General features: G+C 37.9%; 1 non-coding gene across 1 annotated transcript; it reads left to right on the top strand.

Annotated features, from left to right (window-relative positions):
- Positions 1-6,552: 6,552 nt before the first annotated feature.
- LOC150014431 (U1 spliceosomal RNA) lies at positions 6,553-6,723 on the top strand. The gene has a single exon (XR_016510393.1). It is a non-coding gene; the product is annotated as a U1 spliceosomal RNA (small nuclear RNA).
- The last annotated feature ends 524 nt before the right edge of the window (positions 6,724-7,247 follow it).

Genomic DNA, 7,247 nt, shown 5'->3' with positions numbered 1-7,247 from the left:
CTCACAGCATCTAGTACTTATTCCTATCCTGATTCTATATTAATATATGTCTATGGTAAACAAATTGGAAAATGCAGACGTTTAAATGAGAATTAAGCCAGCATTTCTATCACCCAAGGGAAAACTTTCTAACTGCCAGAGTGGTCTGAGGATGTAATGGGTTCCTTCTAGGTCTGTGCTTTCACTGGCCCCCTGGAGCCATTGAGCACATGAAATGCGGCTGGTCTGAAGTGGAATGATTTGGTACAAAAAATAATGTAAAATATCTCAACAGTTTTTGTTTTAAGATTTTCTTTATTTTTAGAGAGAGGGGAAGGGAGGGAGAAAGAGAGGGAAAGAAATATCAACGTGTGGTTGTTTCTCGCGTGTCCCCAGCTGGGGACCTGGCCCACAACCCAGGCATGTGCCCTGACTGGGAATCGAACCGACAACCGTTTGGTTCACAAGCCGGTGCTCAATCCACTGAGCCACACCAGCCAGGGCTCAACAGTTTTTATATTGATTACATGTCTAAAGGATAGTATTTTGAACGTGTAGAATTGATTAAAACATTAAAATTAATTTCACCTGTTTCTCTCTCTTTTTTTTTTTTTGTAATGGTCAGAAAATTTTAAATTATATATGTGTGGCTCACATTGTATTTCTATTGGACAGAGGTATTCTATACAGATTAGCTCCCCATGACCAGGTGTATTTGAGTACCGAGTGGATTTTGGTGGAGTGGTGATGGTAGCAGCGGAGGTTGGATTAGGTGATCTGTAAGGTAGATTTTAGCTTTGTGAGTTTATGATTCTGTCTCCAGCCGTTTCTCCCTCTCTTTGTCCACACCTCCACTCTGCTTCTACCACAGTATTATTCCTCAAACTTGCCCTTTGGTTTCTTATTTGGAATGACCTCTTTATTATCTCTTTTGTCAAAATTCTACAGAACTTGAAGAGCAACTCACATGCCTCCTCATTGTTGAAGCCTTTCCTGGCCCCACACAGCTGGAAAGTAAACTCTGAATGCCTCCAGCACTACTCACCAACCAATCCTTCAGTACATTCTGTAGATTGGCAATTTGCTAACTTCTTTAACTGATGTCCAGATCTTCAAACTGTACATGTGCTCTTTCCTAAGACCCCATTTTTGGAGAATACATGCTGAAGTCCAGGTCCGTCTTCTCCTTTTCTACCTCCTCTGCTCACACTTGACAAAAGCTTCTCCAACTCAGGCTTTTACCCACAGCATTACCCCAGCAGTAGAAACCTCCAAGTTCAACCAAAGGTGAAGGACCTTAATGACTGAACAATAAAGCATTTTGCAAGTTGGCAGTTGCTAGTTATTTGCTTTCAATAAAGTTGAAGAAGATTCTAATTTTGTTGTCTTTAAAAATAACTTAATGCTAGGTCACTTTGTGATTTTATGGCCTGTAACTCAAAAGGAATTTAAATAATTGACATTATTTACTGTAACAAAACTTCCTCCATTCTCATCTACTTATTTATGTGAACATGGTTTCTCAGTGATTCTATTTATAAAAATAAAAAATAGATATAAAATTGATGCTGAATTCAGCCTCATTACAGCAGTAATACTTATCCATAAATATGTATACTAATTACAAAATATATATTTCAGCAAGAGATGCATTTCCAATCATTTAACTCTTTAATAATTATTTAACAAAAGATATATGTTATGCTGCTTTGATCAACTGTGTACTAATATAATAATAATACTGGTGATACTTCAGTACAGAAGAAATTTTAAAGACATAGAGTTTGAAAGTCAATCAAAATTTAAAAGCTTTTAAATTTAAAAAAATTAAATTTCAATTATATACATATATATAAATTTCTGAAGCATGAATTAGGTAATCCATAACGGACTTTCAAGAATAAAATATATTATCCTAGGGTAACATTCTGTGAGAGGAAGCAAAATGTAACTATACATTCAAGTTAAAGTAGAGCATGTTCCAGTATTTTCTTAAAATTAATGAGAATATCAAACTACAGTGATACTTACCTTCAGTTGATGAAGGAACAGCTTTATTTAAAATATTAGTATTTACAACATCCTAGGAAGTATAGCCTTTGTAATGATATACATTTTATTTGTCAATTTAAAAATAAGCCACATAGAGCCCTAGCTGGTGCAGCTTAGCAGGTTGAGTGCCAGGCCATGAACAAAAAAGTCCAGGTAAGTTCCCAGTCAGGGCACATGCCTGGGTTGTGGGCCAGATCTTCAGTTGGGGGCATATGAGGGGCAACTGATTGCTGTTGCTTTCACACATAAATATTTCTCTCCCTCTCTCTCTCTCTCCCATCCTCTCTCTCTAAAAATAAATAAGTAAAGTCTTTAGAAACAAAACAAAAATAAATATGCCACATAGGCTGCACAATGACATGAATGTACTTAATGTCACTGGATATTTAAACAGTTTAAATGGTAAATTTTATGTTATATGTATTTTACCACAATTTTTAAAAATACATATTTTTAAATTAAAAAAAATATACAAATAAAATAAAAATATGCCAGATATCCAATATGTGGACCTGCAGATTCAGTCTCTGCCTTCCTTCTTTCTGACTCTCCCCTGATTGGCTGACTTGGATGTGTCTTCTGGCTTTGGCTTGGGTTTGGCCAATGGGGAATCTTGGCAGAGCCGGAGGGAGGGAAGAAAGTTAGGGTTAGCATCTCTATTCCCCTGATTCCCAACTCTAGTCAGTCTAGCTCCGTCCCTGGAAAGAAAGTTAGTGCATTTCTTAAGGCAAAGTAATAGTGTAGTAACAACCTGGCTCCTTTCTGCATAATACCTTGTAATTTTCCTACACCTTGACCACACCTTCTAAATTACCCCTTTCATATATAACTTTCTTGAATTATCTTGAGTGTGCCATTTGTCTCCTGCTGAAATCTTCACAAATACAGAACGGGTGCAGAGTTTTAATAAAATCTTAAAGGGGGCACAAGAGCAAAAAGTCTGAAGACTGCTGATGCAGACTATAGCCTCACCCATTAATCTGATAAATATTGACAGCATAGCTCTGGCTGATGTGGTTCAGTGAATTGAGTGCCAGCCTGAGAACCAAAGGGTCACTGGTTCGATTCCCAGTCAGGGCACAAGCCCGGGTTGCGGGCCAGGTCCCCAGGTGGGGGTTGTGTGAGAGGCAACCACACAGTGACATTTCTCTCCTTCTCTTCCTCCCTCCCTTCTCCTCTCTCTAAAAATAAATAAATAAAATCTTAAAAAAACAAAAACAACATTGACAGCATCATAGCATCATGCCCAGTGTTTGGTCACAGAGATGAATTACATGGTGTCCTTCTCCTCAAGTAATAACAATCTAGTCGGACAGAAGACACACACACACACACACACACACACACACACACAGTTAAGCAAAGGGCAAAATAATAGCATGTGATATGTGCCGTAATAAAGATAGGGTCAATACGTGTGGGAGTACTACGAAAAGAGCAACCACCTAATTGTACCTGTGGAATTAGGGAGGGCTTCATTTGGTTTATGGCATTAAAGATAAGTAAACGCTTGCCTGGAAGGGAAAAGGAGGAAAGGTATTCAGGCCAAGGGGTAATGTGAATAGTCACTAGAACCAATGGTTATTAGGGGATTGCTGAGTCATGGCTGGGCACTCAAGGGTGGTTCAAAATGGACCAAGAATAAAGGAAATCATATATAAGTATGATTAAATTAAAATTAAAAACTTGTATATGGCAAAAGTCATTATAAATAAGATCAAAATACTAAATGACTCCCTGGGAGAAGGTAATTGTAATTTATATATAAATAACACCTAGAAGTCAGTGAGAACTAAAGATAAGCAAACAGGTTGAAACTTAAGCAAAAGACACAGTCAGTTCTCATAAGAGGAACTCTTAACAGCAGGGAAATGCATGTTAAAATGATTAGCTACCACTTCCAAAGAATAGAGTAGGGAAAGAGTAAAAATGGTAACTTTACGGTGGAGAAAACCTGGAAACACCACATGAACCAAGTGCACAATAGGATGTGACGAGAAGGGCACTTCAAGTCTGTGCGGTTCTTCCTCTAAACCCATAACTCCAGTCTAGTCATGAGGAAAATATCAGATAAGCTCAAAGTGAGGGACAGCTTGCAAAATTCCCGACTAATGCTCCTTAAGATTATCAAAGTCGTAGGAACAAGGAAATACTGAGAAGCTGTCCCAGACCAGAAGTGACTAAAGAGACATGAGGACTGAGTGTGGTGTAGTATCTTGGAAAAATGAAATTAGTGAATTCTGAATAGTCTGGAGTTTACTTAAGAGTAACAAACCAACATTGGCTTCTTAGTTTTGACAACTCTACCATGGTAATGTAAAATGTTAACATTAGGAGAAATTGAGTGAGGGGTATATAGAAACTCTCTTGACTACTGTAACTTTTCTGTAGATCTAAAGAGAGTCCAAAGTAAAAAGTTTATTTTAAAAAGTGGTGAGATACTATTTTCTACCCATTAAATTAACAAGAATAAAAAGTCTGGCTCAAACAAGTATTAAGGGGAATATGGGTAAAATGGTTTCCTCATACTTGCAGGTAGAAGGGCAAAAGGTATTTCAGGAAAACAATTTAGTCTAGGAAAGCAGAGAATGTACAAACCCTACACTCCAGAAATTCAATTTTCAAGTATAGAGGGAAAGAAATTCTTGCACACATGCACCAAGACATATGTATAAGTGCATTTGATACAGCATTGTTTACAATGACATAGAATTGAAACAATTCAAGTGTCTATCAATAGGGAAAGATATTTTATTTATTTTTAAAAAATATTTTATTTACTTATTTCCAGAGAGAGGGGAAGAGAGAAATAAAGGGACAGAAACATTGACATGCAAGGGAAACATCAGCTGGTTGCCTCTCGCATGCCCCCAACTCGGGACCTGGCCCGCAACCCAGGCATGTGCCCTGACAGGGAATCGAACCAGCGATCTTTTGGTTTGAAGGCCAGTGCTCAATTCACTGAGTCATAACAGCCAGGGCAGGAAAGAGATTTTAAAATTGAAATATATTAATATGATGGAATATTTACTATAGAGCATTTCAGAGGAAAAATGAGAACCGTATATACCAACATGACTAGATGTAAAAGTATAATACTGGGTGAAAAAGTAAAGATGAAGAAGGATACATATGCTATGATGGCATTGATATAAATTTAAAAGATACTCAAAAATACTATATATATCCTAGTTCACTGATCTAACAGATCAATCTTGAATGACTTATTATGTGCCAAGTGTTATACTTAGTTCGGAGGATACAGCAGATATATGTTCAGGATACAGAACAATAAAAGCTAACAATTGTTTAGGACTTATTATGAGCCCAGCATTCTGTCGTAACAATAATAGCAAGCATATGAAACATTTACTCAATAGCGGGGGTAATTTTAAGCCCTTTATATGCAATAACTTATTTAATCCTCATAGTAACCTTAGGACATAGGTTCTATTATTACCCTCATCTTATAGATGAAGACACTGAGGTGCAGTGAAGTTAAGAACCTTGCTTAGGGTCACATGGCTAGGCAGTGGCAGAGACAGCATTCAGATCCAGGCAGCCTGGCCCCAGGTCTGTCCTACCAACTGCTGTGCTCTCTGCCTTGAACACCTGCTGTCGTGGAGCTTACATTCTAGTGAGAGCCAGACAGGCCATAAAAAGATGTAGTATATCAGGCAGTGAAAGAGCTATGGAGAAACATAAAGAAGGAAAAGAAAAAGGAAATGTGGAGTAGGGGTATCACATTCAATAGAAGGGCTTGGGGGTCAGGGAAGGCCTCACTGAGACAATATCTGAGCAGAAACCCTAAGGAAGTGAAGGAGGAAACCATGCAGATATCTTAGGGGTAACTGCATTCCAGGCAGAGGGAACAGCAAGATTAACGGCTCTGAAGAAGCACTAAACCCCGAGTGTCTGAAATATAAATAGCAAGGAAGCCAGAGTCGCTAAAGCAGAAGGAATAATGGGAAAAGAGTCCAACATGAGGCCAGAGCAATGTGAGGGCTAGATTGGGTGGGGCCTTATAAGTCATAATAAGGACCTTGGAGGGGTATGAGCAGGGGGTGACAGCATTTGACAGGCTTTAGAGATGCCTCTGGCTGCTTTGTTGAGATGAGACTGCTCAGAGGATATTGTAATAATCTGGGCAAGAAATGGTGGCTTGGAGCAGAGTGGTAGCAGTGGAGGTGGTAAGCAGTGGTTGGATTCTGGATATATTTCAAATATTGAATTAACAGTATTTGCTGAGAACTAACATGAAAAAAAAGAAAGAAGTCACTCAAAGGCAAGGCAGACAAGTTGGATTATATCAAACTAAAAAACTTCTGTGCAATGCATGAAACCATCATCAACACGGAAAGGCAACCTACTGAATGGGAGAAGATATTTGCCAATTATACATCCAATAAGGGGTTAATACATAAAATATATAAAGAATTCATACAACTCAATAAAATCAAAACAAACGAACAAAACGAAACAAAACAAAAAACAAGCAACCTGATTTTAAAATGGGCAGAGATACTTACCTAGCAGGGGAGATACTGTGATCACAAAGTTGGTTTTCACAGGCTGAGGCTTATCCATTGCACTCCAGATGTGTTGACCCCTGCAATCCCCCCCCGCCCCCCATCTGGGAAACTCGACTGCATAATTTGTGGTAGAGGGGGACTGATTTCGTGCTCTCCCCTGACAAGAACAATAAATAAATAAATAAAATTTAAAAAATAAAATGGGCAGGGAATCTGCATAGACATTTTTCCAAAGAAGACATACAGATGGCCCACAGGCATGTGAAAAGATGTTCAATGTCACCAATTATTAGGAAACTACAAGTGTTGGAGAGAATGTGGAGAAAAAGGAACTCTTGAACACTATTGCAAGGATTGTAAATTAGTGCATCTACTATGAAAAACAGTATGGAGATTCCTCAACAAATTAAGAATAGAACTACCATATGATCCACTTCTGGGCGTTTATCCGAAGAATACAAAAACACTAATTCTAAAATATATGTACCCCTGTGTTCATAGCAGCATTATTTATAACAGTTAAGATATGGAAACAATCTAAGTGTCCATCAATAAATAAATGGATAGAGAACATGTGGTGCCTATATGCAATGAACTACTTACTACTCAGCCATAAAAAGAGTGAAATACTATATATATTTTATATATTTTATGACAACATGGATGGAACTTGAGGGTATAATG

The sequence above is a fragment of the Furipterus horrens genome, unplaced genomic scaffold (genome assembly GCF_987537825.1).
Source record: "Furipterus horrens unplaced genomic scaffold, mFurHor1.1.pri manual_scaffold_3, whole genome shotgun sequence".
In the NCBI taxonomy this organism is placed as follows: Eukaryota; Metazoa; Chordata; class Mammalia; order Chiroptera; family Furipteridae; genus Furipterus; species Furipterus horrens.
Note: the sequence above shows the minus strand (reverse complement) of the source record. Positions and strands in the feature narration are given on the sequence as shown.